The 15,138-nt window shown below is 41.6% G+C and overlaps 1 long non-coding RNA gene and 2 other non-coding genes across 5 annotated transcripts in view; all 3 read right to left on the bottom strand.

The window, feature by feature from the left end:
- The window catches only part of LOC132222961 (uncharacterized), a 157,553-nt gene that overhangs the window by 15,216 nt on the left and 127,199 nt on the right, over window positions 1–15,138 (bottom strand). Inside the window, exons 1-5 of one of the 3 annotated variants that reach the window (XR_009450341.1) lie at window positions 14,893–14,907; window positions 14,260–14,334; window positions 773–13,560; window positions 315–426; window positions 39–135 (exon numbers count right to left, since the gene is read on the bottom strand). This is a non-coding gene — a long non-coding RNA (uncharacterized LOC132222961). Of the gene's footprint in view, window positions 1–38; window positions 136–314; window positions 427–772; window positions 13,561–14,259; window positions 14,635–14,892; window positions 14,908–15,138 lie in introns of those variants that run through there. The other 2 variants (XR_009450342.1, XR_009450343.1) reach the window with 2 other exon arrangements.
- LOC132223175 (small nucleolar RNA SNORD64) lies at window positions 11,206–11,271 on the bottom strand. The gene has a single exon (XR_009450413.1). It is a non-coding gene; the product is annotated as a small nucleolar RNA SNORD64 (small nucleolar RNA).
- Window positions 13,350–13,422, bottom strand: LOC132223178 (small nucleolar RNA SNORD107). The gene has a single exon (XR_009450416.1). It is a non-coding gene; the product is annotated as a small nucleolar RNA SNORD107 (small nucleolar RNA).

Here is a 15,138-nt window from a genome sequence, read left to right as displayed (position 1 = left end):
ACAGGGCAGTTCAAACTGTGATCAACAGTGTGTCTTACATGCATGTCTCCAGGACGCTCCTGGGCCAGGGATGGAAGTGGGGCACACTGCGTGAGGACTCGAGGCGGTGGTGCCATCCTCGGGAACCATCATCTCCTGAGGGGAGAGAAACACTGTAAGCCAAGGCGCACACCTCCTCTTGGGTAACATGACCTTTTTGAGCCATTTGCTCCCTAATTCTCAGCAGGGCTGGAAATCCCCAGGTGCCCAAGGTTTTTCTAAGCCCAGCTAGAGCCTCATCCTAAAACAGCACTTCTTGTTCCAGAACCTCTTACCGGTAGTTCAGTTGAGCCTCAGGGAACAAGGTGATCCATTGAAAGACAAAGGCTCCTGATGTTGGTTGTCCTCACTTGTCACAAATTTACTTTCCTTTCCTCCTTTTCACTCCTGCAAAGTGGACAACAGAGCCAAGTTTAGATCCAAATTAGACAGCAGGACACAAAGTAGAATAAATTTGTGATGGTCAGGGATGTTGAATGGGACTATCCAACATATATGACTAAACAGACTATTCTTCACTCTCTCACCTCTCCCAAGCACTTTTAGCACAAATGTAGAGAATATTGAATGCTCTTGTGCAAATTCTGAATGTAAATTCATAAAGGACTACTTGAAATCCTTCTGACACTCAACTACAATAAAAAGAGTCCAACCTCTAATTACTCCCAGACTTTCAATAGTTAGAACGAATAATCTTGCCCGGTCAACACCAATGCAACTGTTTGGCACATACCTGCAGTCTCGTCGTCTCCCTTCTTCTCTCCTTGGGTAACCGATTCTCCTCCTTCCTCCTCCTCCTCACATGGTACAGCTCTGTGCTGCATTAGTCTTTAAGTCTCATGCTGTCTTGATCTCTTAAAAGCATTAATCAGGCCCAATGGCAATACAAGGCCGGACCCACAGCCACACATGCCCAAGATGTTGATAGGCAAGATGGACGACAGGCACAAATTAGCTGTGCCTTTAAAATTCCTGCTGTTGAAATGTTCCTTTTGAAATACCTTTTAAAAATTTGAATGCAAAGTAGAAGCAGTCCTTCCATTCACATGTCTGTACAGAGATTTTGCCATAGTCGTCCAGACAACTTTCTCTTCCATACTCAGTCACTTTAGATTGTCATGTAGCAACATACAAATACATGGATGAGCAATGCCTTATTGTTTAACTAGCACATGCACAAAAATTCCAAAGTGTGTCGAAGCCATCACCGGGATAGTGACACTGATGGTGAATCATTGCCCTTAGCTTTTCTGGTATATGAACTAGAGGCACAAGGACACACCTCTTGTCAATATACATTTGTTGATCTTTGTTCAAAAATGACAATTTTAAGTATCAATTTAAAACACACATCCACATAAGAATGTTTTATCAGTGGTTAGATTATATTCATTTAAGTAAGCTATAATCATTACAATATTTTTCACTAATGTGTATTTCAGTTGTTCAATGTTTCTTTCAACCTATAATGTACCTTCAACTTTGTAAATTTGATTTGGAATAGATAAAATCACAGCAGTCACTTTTACGCATTCAATTTTGATTGTCATTGCCAAACTGCTGTTCAGAGATGATCTATACTTTAATCAATACTGGATTGGACCTCCTTTCTAAGAAACTTTCATAATGTACATTACAGGCAACTGAGATACAATACACTTTCGACATTCAAATATAACAATTCACCAGAAAAAATTTTAAAAAGGTGTCAGAGAATTAAAATATTCATAACTAGTGAAATTCTCTCATACAGATGCATATAGATGAAAACATTGATATAGAGTTGCTTAATTATCTCATACAAAATTAACACATTTACATGTAACATGAGGCTGGCTTTCATAAGTGTAAGAATACAATAACTTTCATAGCAAAATGAAAATCAAGAAGCAAATAAATGAGAAAAAAAAGCATTATCAGACCTATACACCTAAAACTAATGTTACAGATGTGTTAATATCTATCTAGCCTAGCAACGTAGCAATTCCTTTAGCAATGTGCGTTGCTGCCGTGTTTGATCACATCACTGAGAATATCTGAATGTGACAAAGGGACAGTTCTTGTCACATACCTTTCTCCCTGAAGCTTCACAATACAAGTCTGGTTTGTCACTGCTGCTATCCATACCCGGTGTAGCCTTTCCTTATACATGAGAGCCTAATAAGATGAAGATATGTAGGCCATCTTGGGATTCCTCTCCCAGGAACTCACTGAACACCAGAACGCTAGCACAGCCTAGGAAGCAGATATCCACTAACCACCTATTACATTGCCAAAACATACCAGAAGCCAACTTAGGCTAGTTTGCAATGAAATATTTACAAAATTTTGCGAATCTCCCTGTGCATCTAGAAAAACTAGATGTTTAAAATGATGTGTATTTATATATATATGCCTGCTATTTACAAAATTGTCCTGACTGTGGCTGTGTAATTCCTATAAAATACATTTCCCATGATTAAAATACATAATGCCCTATCAGCTACACAACCACAAAGTGAGGACTGAGGTCTTTGATGTAGAATAAACACTAAACAATGCCTTATTTCAAAAAGTGTAGGGCCACTCCCTTTTACCCGCCCCCTAGCAAATCCACAGAGCAAGGATATATATATATATATATACATACATAGCCTAAGCAACCACCACACAACCCAAGAATATAAAAGCATGGAATTGTACAATGAATTATTTACAAGAGTATACGTTGAGAGAATATATACATCTGGAAAGACTAGATGTTAGAAATTAAAAAAAGTGTATCTGCCTGTTATTTACAAAGTTGTCTTGAATACTGTCATGCGACCAAGGGAACACATACACAACTATGTATAGTTCCAAGAGGTAGTATAAAATCCGTTCAACGAAGCAACTAATACCTTCAATGTTAGAGAGAGAAAAAAACACAGAAGGATAAGTAGGCAGAGTACAGAGGATTTAGGGTAAGAAAATAACCCAAATATCAAGATGGATATATGTCAAAGTCACCTTATGGATGTAAAAGGCATGAGATTACCCTATATGCTGGGTTGATTATTGCATGTGTGGGGGGGACTGAGGTATATGGGAAATCTTTGTACCTTCCCCTCAATTTGCTATGAATTTTAAACCGCTTTCCAAAAAAAAAAATCTTAAAAAATAGAAACATATTGGGAAATTTGGCACATCCAAAAAATACCAAATTCACACTGTATCTTAAGTTTTAAATTTATACTTGTTAGGATGGCCAGACTATTCTTCCATGTTGGGGGAAATGAATTATCTTGTACATTTAATTTTATTGCCATGTTATTATTGAAAGACAATGGTAGGAACAAATATACAATAAAATATTTACAGGATTATATACTTAAGAGATTCTGTAAATGTTCTTTAGAAAAAAGAATTCCATCCTGAACCTCAGTACATCTGGGAAAATAATATATAACAACATGGCCCTTAAATTGAGGTATTTTTCTATAAAATGACGATTTCATGGTTACTATCTACTTTTACATCTAAATAAAAATGTGAGGTAAAAATACTTTCCACTTATTTCACTTAGCATCCTATTCTCAAGGTCCATCCATGTTGTTGGGAAGTGGGTGGAGAGGTAGTTGAGGAAAATGGGGGCCACATCGATGGTGATGGGAGAGGATTTGACTGTGGGTGGTCTACATGCAATGCAATAGACAGAGTCCATGTCATGGACATAAACCAGAAAGACATGAAGAGAGTCTTAGAGATGAGGTCAGAAACATCCACTACCCCTGTTCAACATTCAGAGAAAAAAGTCTAATTATACAAATAGGTTGTGATATTAGAAAGTATATCAGCAATGAACAGGCGTTTCAAAGATAAATACAGTTTGAAGATTAAAATAGGCAGGACTGGTGAACCATTTCAACAAGCAAAAAAAGCATATGTGCTACAATTTCAGGTGAAACAGATTTAAAGTTTTTAAAATGACAGAAATCTCGGCACATGTACAAGAGTATATGGTAGAAAAACAAAGATCTGGTCAGATTAATCACCCCCATTCACCCCAAGTGATAACCAACACTAGGGGGTGAAGTAACACTTCTATTGGTAACAAACATTTTTTAACCCTAGTTCAACATTAACATATGTACTGTGTGTGTGCGTGTGTGTGCGCGCGAGGGGGCACGTGGAAACAGGTTATTTCTACAAACCTAGGAGTGAAGATGTGGTAAGAAACTTGTCTATTATACATACAGCAGTCAGATACCTCCCTGCTCGGCTCCAGAACTTAACATTCAAAAACTAGATTGGTAGAAAAAAAATTACACATTTACACATTAATGACAATGATTTCTACACCTTAACAAAGAATATCTACTAAAAAAAAATACAACACAAAGGCAATAACCCCCCCCAACAATACATGTCGACTAGACATAGTATAGCAATTTAATTGCCAAAACAGAAGTCACGTGTGTCTATCAATGCAGATGTTATAAAACAAAACATTTGTCCACCATATAGCTAGCAGCGTCACAGTATCTTCCATTGTTTGTCCTATGACTTTAAAAAAGTTCTGTACACTAATATACACATATGTACATGCATATATGTGTATATGTATACACACATATGAATATGTAAACAATCATTATATTTAAAGAACTAAAAGTTTAAAGCAAAAAGATATATACAATAATCTAAAAACAAGACATGCAAATATAAAAGTTCCTATTGCTTTAAAAAACGTGTAACTGTATACTATATACATATAATACAAACACATTCTTTTGTCAGCCCACATATAATGAACTTGGGTTTAATATATTCCATTGCTAACGTCCCACATCAAACATAAATCACCTGTACAACTAGAAATAAGTTCTAAAAACAATTCACTATTATGTCAATTTCCACCAGCAAATGAACTTTCTAAACTATGCTGTTTTATACCACATGTAGAGATTTCTCCAAGTTATGCAAAAAAAAAAACCCCCGTCCTATTTGTATACAAATATATCTGAAAACCATCAATGAAAGCAGACCTACAGTTGCAATGAAATTTCCAGCATGATGATGTCATGAAACAGAGAGCATTACACTATGCTCACCACTGAGGACAACATGAAAATGGAGCCTAATGATGCAGGGAACACAGAGAGGCTACATCTAACATCTCTTTGGTAAACAAAAATGCTTCTATCCCATTAAGTTGATCATATTTATAACAAATTTACAATGACGTATATACATGTTGAAAATTGCATGTTAGGCATTAATAACATTGTTTATAACAAAATGTTATCATAAATAAATAATGAGGCCATTTAATAATGCAACTGGCAAAACAAAAAATTTACAAACTAAAGGTAGACGTGTGAGCATGGAGGTAAGCCATCCCTGTAAGATGGCTTTGGTAACATGGCGCAACAGTCCTAATATATATATATATAAACAGCAATAACACTTGGTAATAAGCAAAGAGCAACATATACATTTCAAAATAAAAAGCATTTACAGGAATATCTACACCCACAGAGCAGCCTTTCATGTCTGTGATAGCTGTGTACAAAACCTCCCTCCTCCAGTCCCACAGCAATCGTCCATTCTAATGGTTTAATATGTACATCTTTCAGAGGTATTCTGACAGTTCTATTTTCATCATCATGTATTAAAATACTTCTATACACGTAACCAAACTCCTTGTTATAATAATTACAATACATTAGGAAATGGCGCAAAGCAACTATATTTGGCTTTTTTATACACATGGATATCTAATGCCTTGCTATTTCCTTTCCTGCTATCCCTGAGCACACAAACAACGAGTCCAGCATTGTGTATAGCTTTAAAAAACTCTATATACAGAAGACAATTTTACTAAATGTATTAGAAACTTCCCTAGGAAACCAGCTTGAATATCACAGCAACCGTTACAAAAATATCCAAAAATAACAGATTTGTTTACAAATGGAGGCCTCTGTGCTTGAGTTTATATTCCAAGGAAGTTAACGTAAACAAAGAATAAAAACAAGAAAATGAAACCATTATATGTTGAATTTCATTCTCTTGGTCTCCTCACATCAACAACAGTTCATTAACATTCATCAGTCACTGAGTATTTCCTATTTACATTTTAACAACATTGTCCATACCAATGTCCATCAATTGTTCAGCTTTATGTGGGCAATAAAGTACTTAGCAAGGTTAGATTCTGTGTTGTTTTTAAAATGCGAATTGGAGAAAACTGGAGACCTGTGCATCAGGCATCTATACAAGAGTCTCAGATACACAGCTTTCAATGGTAGACCTTCTGAAGGTGAGTTGAGACTCCCCATCACAAAATATTTTCTCCAATGAAATGTAAGACCGATGGTCAAAACAGTATCAATCTGTGTTTCTTGTCTTTGTGGCTGGTAAAGCTTCTAGGTCAATTAGAATGTGCTGTGTGTCCTTCCTCTCCAGATTCCTGCGGGGTCGGCTGTGTCTAGTGATGGTGTCCTCCACATGCCTTTGTGGGGAGGAATGCGGGATGAGGGTGCTGTCCCTATATGCTTTTGGCCCAGGCATCAATGCGTATCAGGTGGGGAGAATGGCTCTTGGTCTGGCCAAAGACCCCTTCAGTCTGCATGAGGGTGAGATGCCCACAGGAGTCCCTAGCTCAGGCAGGGCAGTTCCTCAGGCTGGGATCTCTGGCTCATCCATTGTACATCATCCTGACTTTCAGTAACACTGTTTCTTGCTGTACAAACTTCTGGAGATTATTAGGGGGACCAGGGGGTTTGAGTGAACGAACATCCCAGATTTTGAGAATCCAAATCTTCAGAGGTGGCAAGTGGACGATGACCGGTTTTCAGAGTGGCAAAAGATGCTGGAAATACCAGTCTATGGAATCTTTCCCCTCCTTCTGATTATTGCTTATTTATAATACTGTTGGAACACGATGTGGTTCGTCATGTCAGAGAGAATCTGAAGACAGAAGTAAGGCGACGGCTGGAATTTTAAAAAAGTTAATAAAAGAGGTCAAACTGCCGATTGGAAAGGTAGGTGCGGAGCAGCCATCTAACGGAGCCTGAACAGCAATCACCTGGCTACGCAGGTTCTTACTTTTGGCAAGAAACCCTTGTCCATTGTTCTCAGGCTCCAACTGAGTCCAATGCCTGCCCCTTGGTCACCCCCTCGTTGGCAGCAGCTTTCTACAATTCTCTAAAATTCAGGCAAAGGTATCATGCAGTGGTTCTGAAGTGATGTTTACGATGGCATGGAGTGACTTCACATGGTCACTGGCCAGAATCTTCTTGGAGTGATCGAGACATGGTCTTGTCATTTTAAAAACAACTGTTCCACGAGTTCTCTTTAACAGCAAGTTGTAGAAGATGCTATATACATTACAAAAGCTAAACGATATATGTATTTACATAATTTTATGTGGCTACGTCCGTGGTTACCACTAATAAGTAAACAGTTGTATACTCTCAATAACAATGAACTCTTGATCTCTAAGAGGTTGCACAAGAGATTCGTTCAAATGTTCACCTGCTTTTTTTTTTTTTTAAACAGGTAAGTTTTATTCTCTAGTGAGCTAGACTGAAACAGACGGATGACTTTACAAAAAACCCTTTTCCTTTCCACAGAAGCCGAATTGAAATGTGAGTATCCCTCTGGCTGATGGACAGGCAAGTTGAATTTAAGATGGTGTCACCCAATTCTCTGCATGCAGCAGAGGCACAATCAAATGCCGTTGTGTCCGGAGTGTATTAAAGAGTTTAGATTTAAAGTGGAAGCTAAATTTTGCCTAAAACTTCCGTTATCTTTTCTTTATGAATATATTTTACCCAATAACTGACAACATACCCAATATGACATACAATCTATCCTCCAGATCCATCCTAAATGCCAATTAATTACACGGGGGCTTGGAGCGAGAAGAGTAATGACTTTAAGGCCAATGAATTAATATTTTTCTCTCCATGAAACAATCAGAAAAGTCAATCCATTCTTTCATGTAAACATTTTACCAAACTTTACCACGTTGCGATCCAAGGCAAAAATATTGCTCAGTGAGTTGTGTTTAGTTTTCAGTTTCCTCATTGTGATTCGTATTTTGGGGGGATGGGAAATTTTAAATATTCCTTTGGCCTCACTAGGACCTTAACTGACTAGTTTGAGAAACACCCAGTCCATTCAGTCATGCTCACCAGAGAGTTACACATTAAGCAAAAGATAATTAGAAAAATACGACACATTTTTTGCCATCCTACAAAAATAAAAAAATTTGTATCATTGCCATAACTTATCCTCATAGAAATCATCAGTTTTTAAAAAATCCTGTGGGATTTCTCCCTATCTTCAGTCCAAGCCACAGAAAAGAGGTCTCCTTGTTTCAAATTTAGGTCCTTTTACAAGTCACAATTTTGTGAGTCTTCCATGATTGCTCATTTGAGTCCAAACCACAGAAAAGAGGTCTTCTTGTTTCACATTTAGGTCCCTTTCCTTTATAGGTCACATTTTTTAAGTCTTCCATGATTGCTCATTGTACTGAGTCCAAACCACAGAAGAGAGGTCTCCTTGTTTCAAGGTTGAGGTCCTTCATGTCACAATTTTTAAAAACCCTCCATGATTGCTCGTTTGAGTCCAACCACAGAAGAGAGGTCTCCCTGCTCCCATCGGAGTCCCTTCCTAAGTCACACTTTCCTAAAACAACAGGATTGCTCACTTTGTATTCGGTCCAAGCCACAGAAGAGGTCTCTTTGTTTCTAGTCTGGGTTCCTTCTTCAGTCCCTGCAAAGTCTCTCTACATCCATACTCCTCAGCACCTCCCAGTACAGAGAAACCCCGACTAAAGTGGCAACATGTCAAAGTTTGCCACTAACAGTGAACAGTCCATTGTAACACTATTCCCATTTAGAAGCATATTTACAAAAGTCCAATATCAATACCAAATATTGCCACCAGGATATTTACAGCCAAGCTATTAAATACATATTGAAATTTGCCACTAGAAAATAGCATCACCCATTACCTCATTGGTATTGCCAGTTTATGGCCATTTTAAATGATGCAGGAGTGGATGCTTACAATACAACAACCATATGCAAAGTAATAAAGTTGTGCACAGTTCAGTAACCAACACAGAACACAAACTGGATAAAACACTCCCCCAAAGTGGAAGCATCTGGCAAAAATTACCATGTCTATGAGATAAACATGCTATTGAGAATACTACTGTTTTCTGGAAACTTTACTGTTCAGTTTCATCCAAATTGAGGTCAATATTTGGGTAGTTGATTCATTATTAGAGACATTATCAAAATTAATTTGCTTTCTCCAATCAGGTACCTAAATTTGAATTTATTTTGGCAATTTGTTCGGATAAAAGGGTTCCCAATTCTCAAATTTCTGAGTGTCTGGCCAATTACAAATTTGGATCCTAACTGATTATATTTCAAGAAAAAAAGCAGCCAATTTCTTAGTGAATTTTAAATGTGCCACAATGAATCCCATATAGATTAGCAGTTGTGTAACAGTGCTGTCAGATAATGCCTAATGAATTCTGAATCAAACCCAGCTATTTGTTCTCTGTGTGGTGCCTGAACAGGGCATGTCACCTTCTCCGCCCTAAACCTACTGAATCAGCCACGGACAAACTGTACAAGCCGGCAGGCTGATTCTCATGTGCACTAAGGTTGGAGACAAGCCTGGTCTCATCTCAGCTGGCTACAGATGCAAACCCCTTCACCTTCCACTAACCCAGCTCCACGGTCAGCTCAGGAAAGGATCTGGGAGCTCCCCCATCCCGGCTGGCTGAGAACGAGGCCCTGAATCGAACAGTGGCAGGTCAGCGGTTCCTCCAACTCCTAACCTCCCAACACAGCCTTCGGATGTTCAAAGACTCACAAAGGAAGTCTCCCTTCACACCTGATAGATTCCCTTTAAACCCTCCTTTTTCCTTCCTCCCTGCGCTCCCCTCCCCCACCATTCATTCCCTCTCCATCTCGGCCTTTCCAGTGCTGTGTAGGGATTCGCTCTAGGCCACGTGCCCCTCAAGAACGGATGGATGTTCTGGATGGTTCTCAGCCAGCATGACCAGTGTCCTTTCAGCAGTCAGGACCTCCCTAGCTGGCACCCAACGTCCAAGGTCAAAAGACCGCTAACTCCCTCCTTTCCTTTCTCACTCAACTGATGTTCCCACTGTAATTCAGTTAGTAGAAAGGGCATCTTACTTCTCTCCATTCTCTAAGAGAAACCAAGCAAGTCTCTGAGGTAGTAAATATAAAAAAAAAATCTGGTAGGACAACTGGAACTAAACAAGGTAAAGAACTGTGAAAATACTTGTCTAACTTACTTTACAAAGAATGTAATTAATTGGAACCCCAACAGCTTTCCACTAAAAGCTGTTCACTCGCCACACTATCCACACCCACACTATTTACACACACTCACACACATGCATTAACAAATTAAGGTGACTATTTAAGGATAAGGTCTTAATACATTCAACTGTCCATGGTAACTTTTTTATACAGGTTTTCCTAAATACCTGTTTAATTACTATTCAACCCTCACAAGAGCTACTACAAGCAAAGCACAAGCACTTAGTCATAGAATGTCAATCTCAGGTCATAAGATCCATTACTCACACAAGACAGATGTTACAGATGTTAAAGAATGACGTGAAGACCCCGAAGAATGCATGGCATTTTGGCAAAACCGTTCCTCTCCTGGGCTCAGATTCACCCACTGCTACGCCTATTACGCCCCCTTGAATCTGAGCCAACAACTGAATCTCCATCTACATCTTGCCAAGATGCAAAAGGTGGTGACTTACTAAGAAAAGAATGAAAGGGCTCCCTCTGAGTGTAGGTGGAAAAAGTAAACTCATCTCAGACAAAATCAAGGTGTCAACCAACTGGCACTTTCTGTCTCCTGTGCTAACTGGAGCTGCTCCAATGGGCTGGGGCCACGGGCTCAGGAAGCTCTGGTCCAAGGTGGGAACCAGTGAGGCTGTCATGAGGGTGTCACTTGAAATGCATGCTGGGAAATTCCAAAGTGAGATGGCAGATGTGGTGGGTGGGGATGAGAGCCCACAGCGCCCCCTCTCTCTGACTAGCCCGCCATGTTGATGGGAAGCCTGGTGAAATGTACAGCCTACAAACGGATGTTAAAGAAATGTGCGGCCCACGTGCGTGGATGGACACTTCGGCTGGACTTCAGAGTATTCGGGTGACCTTCACGTCATTCACTTCAGACAACATAGCTCATCATGAGTCAAGCCCACGTCTTACCAACAGCAAGTGCACCTGGTTGAAGGCTATGCCTGTGGACTGTACATTTCTACTATCAGGAAGGCCCTGGCCTACAAGAGTGAGTGACTCATCAGCCATCTTTGACAGCAATTTCATTCAAGTGACACCTGGGGACCAAAGACCACGAAACACCCAGAAATCTGTTGGAATCAAGTTGAGACCTTTGGTGTCTTACAAGAAAATATCTTAGAATCCACTTCCCCAAGCTAACTGTCCAAACTGAAAAGTGGAACACCAATTATCACCAGACAGATGTAACGAGGAAGACCTGACAACTCATCTCCTCCATTAACTTGTTGTAATCCAATTAAGGAACCTAGGCTACAGGAAGAAAATATGAAGTATTCCAAAGTGTAAAAAAAATCAAGGTGGAAAGGTCATTGAGAATGGTCAAGAAAGTCAGTCAGATTGAACAGATGAAATCCACTCACCCTGACACAAGAAATCCAATGCTATGGGGAATGCCACCCTCATGTCACCATGAGGCCAGAGCACAAGCTCCTTTCCTGATGTCACCAAATTACTCACATTGGGAACCCTATATTTTACCTTTATTCTTGCTAAGTGACAAGGATGCTGCAGAAAGATTAAGATAAAGAACCTATAATCAAAGAAGCTGCAATAAGGTAAAGATGCTACATAAAGACAAATATGCTGCCATCAGATCGAGATGCTACATAAAGACGAAGAAGCTGCAATGCTATAAAGATGCTACATAATGACAAAGATGCTGCAATAAGATAAAATGCTACACAAAGACGCTGCAATCAGATTGAGATGCTACATAAAGATTAAGAAGCTGCAATAGGATAAAGATGCTACATAATGACAAAGATGCCGCAATCAGGTAGAGAAGCTCGCGAAGTTGCTGAATGACAAAGATGCTACTGAAGGCAGGAGCCATGGGGCACAGCTACGTCCTTTAGGTAAAGACCGAAGTCACGTAAGGCTTCTTCCCCTACAGCTTGAGAATGAAACGGCAGCCACACCTGATGTCCCTCCTGACTGCCCAGCGCCCGTTGTCACAGCCTGACTTCCCGAAGGCATTCATTCACCCACGCTCACTCCAGAATCAGTGTCCTGGGACTGATGTCAAATGCTGCTGCTCTGCCTAAGCAAGCCACGTCCTCTCACTGCCCTGTGACCTCACGCAGGACTTCCGGGCTACAATGGCTACAGTGTCCCTGCAGGCACCACAGCTCGGCCCTGTCTGGGAGCAGGGGGCTCCTTTAGAGATCAAGCATGGAGTTGGGTGGGACAGGCCTGGATTGTCATCACACGTTTCCACTGTAGGGGAGTCACTGAAGGTTTGTAAGGGCTGTACCGTTAACATTTGAAAACTAGTTAATGCCACACATTTCTTCAACATTTACTGTGTAAGACCTTAAACCTAGGGCAGTGATTTTCAACCTTTCTCATCTCATAACACGTAAGCCAATTAGTAAAATTCAGTGGGCCACCAAAATATACAATTTTTGCCAATTCGACCTAAAGATAAGTATAATGTTGATTAATTCATACTGAACAGCCATTGTTGCGTGGATTCTCATAATTTTCTATTTGATGGTTTAAGGGAGGGTGAGTTACATGCTTAAAAATTTCGGAGCACATGGGTTGAAAATCGCTGACCTAGGTTACAGACAAGATCAATTGTCCTCAAACAGGAGCTGTGTCCATGGCAAGGCATGTTCCATACAGCCGGCATGTTGGTCAACGTGAGGCCTTCACCTAGCCACCGCTAGATCCCGAGCACGCGGGTGTCGATGTTCCATCCCAGGCGGGCGGGCAGTCTCCATGCCTGGCACCGCTCCCTCCGCACGTGTGCCTGTCGGGGTCCGTGGGTGAGCCTCCTTTGTTGCCTCCAACAGCACAAATATGTACAGAAGAGAAAAGGATGCGCTTGAAATGTGTGTGAAGGTTGTGCGGAAAGATGTTTGAGGAACGAACGTGTGTTAACTGCCATGGAAAGTATGCTACGTTGTCATGTCAAGCCAACACTTCCTGTTGACCAGGTGTTCTAGGTGTGTGTGAGGCGCATGACTAGATTTCAGTGACACATCCAAGCTCATGTTTTGAGATCATGAAGTTCAGACAAGGTCCTGTGTCATCATGAACCTAGCCACTGCCTTTGCAATGCACGCGGGCGTTTCTGTGCGCGGTTACTTTACCTGGAGGGGGCGGGTCTGTCCGAAGGGCAGGTGTGGCAGTGCTGGCTCAGCAGGACACGGGTCGCATCCCTCCTGTCCAGATGAAACTGTGGGGCAGAAAGGGACTGCGTGAGCCTGGACAGGTTGTATTGTGCCACCCCCCACCCCCACCTGTCATGCCTTGTCCACTGGCTTCATACACCTCAAATCCTCAGCATTACTGCCGGGTGCCAGGCCCAAGGTAAGTAGGCGGCAACCATGACTAAGAAGACACCTGGCAATGTATCAACAGGTGATAGCCTTGCAAACCTCACGATTCAGTAGCAATTATAATGAACTATAATGACCTACTTGATGAAAGCAATAAAGTCTTATTGAAAATGAACACAAGCCCTTGCCCAGAGCTTGAAGCATTGTGGGGCTGTGATATCCTTTTATTAAAAAAGTATCAGTTAATTAAACACAATGCCCAAAAAACAAAGCCTTAAGGCAGACTCCTACTTGAATCTATGGCAATACCCTGTACTTCCAAGTGTTGTGTGCCTTTACAGAGGAAGACCCCCCCCAGCAGCAGGGTTCTGGCTGGCATCTCAAGATGTCTGCCTCCAGTAGCTGTGTGCCCAAAAACTAAAGGCCCCCTGCCTGCAGACTCCCTGCAGTCAGATGTCCTTAATTCGCACAAATAATCCTCCGGTATTCCACGAGCAGAGCACCCAGAAAAGGGGTCCTGATACACCAGTTACCCGTTGTGTCAGGCTGTGCTATCTTGGCTGCTGAGGGAAGGAAGCCAGCTGTGTGCTGCTTACCTGGCAGGCCATCCGCAGGCCCTGTAGCTCCCCTGCGTCTTGTGTGAAAAGGCAGCGGAGGCCAACAAGCCTGTGCTGGAAAAAGCAGACACAATGTCAGTCCAGTCCCGCGTTGCCGAATTAATCCCATTCACCAGTTACACATCGAGGGTCCCTGGTTTCCTAACTGCAGCCTAAGCCCAGATTCCCCCCTGTCCCCTTTGTAAGTGATTACACGTCCATAACTGCATAGTCTGACACCACCCGGGTTCCTTCTTAGCTCTTTTCCTCGACTGCAAACCCGATGCCTCACACCTCTGGGCTCCATCATCAAACCCAACTGACACAATGGACGTAGTGCCCACTGTCCTTTAGGGTCTGAGGAGCTCCACGTCCCTCTAATACAGTGGTTCTCAACCTTCCTACTGCTGCCACCCTTTAATACAGGTCCTCACGTTGTGGTGACCCCCAATTTCATTGTTACAAATGAAACATAATTAAAGCATAGTGACTAATCACAAAAACAATATGTAATTATGTGTTTTCCAATGGTCTTAGGGGTCGCGACCCACAGATTGGAAACCGCTGCTCTAATAGGAGCCCCTGCCCCCTACCCCCTACCCAGCCTGCCCAAAGCGAAGTGTGAGTCCTTACCTGTGGGCAGGAAGTGGCGGTCACTCCCAGGTCATGGCGACTGGTCATGGGCAGAGCCCTGGGTAAGACCAGGGCGGGCTTTCTGTTCCTCAAGCGCGATCCCCGTCAGCTTCCTCTCTCCGTGGCCTCACAAGCCCTCAGCCCATCCCAGCCCTGCAGGTATGTAGGGCCCAACAGGTACAGAGACCGTGTGCCTGTCAGCTCACCACCTAAACGCATGCGTGTGGAGGCTGTTACAATCGCCAA

The sequence above is a fragment of the Myotis daubentonii genome, chromosome 21 (genome assembly GCF_963259705.1).
Source record: "Myotis daubentonii chromosome 21, mMyoDau2.1, whole genome shotgun sequence".
Taxonomy (NCBI): domain Eukaryota; kingdom Metazoa; phylum Chordata; class Mammalia; order Chiroptera; family Vespertilionidae; genus Myotis; species Myotis daubentonii.
This window is presented reverse-complemented; position numbering and strand designations above follow the sequence as displayed.